The sequence below is a fragment of the Arachis duranensis genome, chromosome 10 (genome assembly GCF_000817695.3).
Source record: "Arachis duranensis cultivar V14167 chromosome 10, aradu.V14167.gnm2.J7QH, whole genome shotgun sequence".
NCBI classification, from domain to species: Eukaryota; Viridiplantae; Streptophyta; class Magnoliopsida; order Fabales; family Fabaceae; genus Arachis; species Arachis duranensis.
This window is the reverse complement of record NC_029781.3, coordinates 87,120,122-87,121,510: the sequence shown is the minus strand read 5'-3', so window position 1 is coordinate 87,121,510 and position 1,389 is coordinate 87,120,122.

The window sequence follows — 1,389 nt, the reverse complement described above, 5'->3', positions numbered from 1 at the left end:
AGAAGAAAACAAGAAAAGAAGAGGAATCCTCTATGTCACAGTATAGAGATTCCTTTATGTTAGTAGAAAAAGAAAAGGGGGGTAGAAGAAAGAAAAGTGAAGAATCCAAACACAAGGGATATATTGGGTTCGGATTTTAGATGAAGAGAGGTGAAGAGAAGTGTTAGTAAATAATTAATTAAATAGAATAAGAAAAGAGAGGGAGAATTTCAAAAAAAATTTTGAAAAAGGGATTAGTATTTTCGATAATTAGAGATAAGATAAAATTAAAATTAAAATTTTAAAACAAAAAAAAAGAATTTTTGAAAAAGAGATGAGATATTTTTCGAAATTAGAGAGGCAGAAGTAGTTATGTGATTTTGAAAAAGATAAGAAACAAACAAAAAGTTAGTTAGTTGATTGAAAAAGATTTGAAGTTTTTAATTTTAAAAAGATAAGAATATAGGAAGATAGAAAAGATATTTTAAAATCAAATTTTGAAAAAGATAAAATTTTTGAAAAAGATAAGATACAAGATAAAAAGATTTAATTCAAAAATTTGAAATTACTTACTTCACTAACAAGAAACTACAAGATAAGATTCTAGAACTTAAAGATTGAACCTTTCTTAACAAGAAAGTAACAAACTTCAAATTTTTGAACCAATCACATTAATTGTTAGCTAATTTTCGAAAATATGATATAAAGATAAGAAAAAGATTTTGAAAAATATTTTGAAAAAGATTTTTGAAATTTTCGAAAAATGGAAAAAAAATGAAAAGATATAATTTTTGAAAAAGGATTTTGAAAAGATAAGATTTTTAAAATTGAAATATTGACTTAACTTGTAAGAAACAACTAATTTTTAAAAATTTTTGACCAAGTCAACCCAAAATTTCGAAAATTTGGAGGGAAATAAGGAAAATATATTTTTTTGATTTTTGAATTTTTAATTATGAGAGAGAAAAACACAAACATGACCCAAAACATAAAAATTTTGGATCAAACACAAGATGCATGCAAGAATACTATGAATGTCAAGATGAACACCAAGAACACTTTGAAGATCATGATGAACATCAAAAACATATTTTTGAAAAATTTTTAATGCAAAGAAAACATGCAAGACACCAAACTTAGAAATCTTTAATGCATGGACTCTAACAAACGAAAAATGCATATAAAAAACAACAAACAACACAAAATAAGAAATCATCAAGATCAAACAAGAAGACTTGTCAAGAACAACTTGAAGATCATGAAGAATATTATGAATGCATCAAATTTTCGAAAAATGCAAGAAAAATTTTTAAAAACATGCAATTGACACCAAACTTAAAAATTGACTCAAGACTCAAACAAGAAACACAAAATATTTTTGATTTTTATGATTTTCTAATTTTTTTGGAT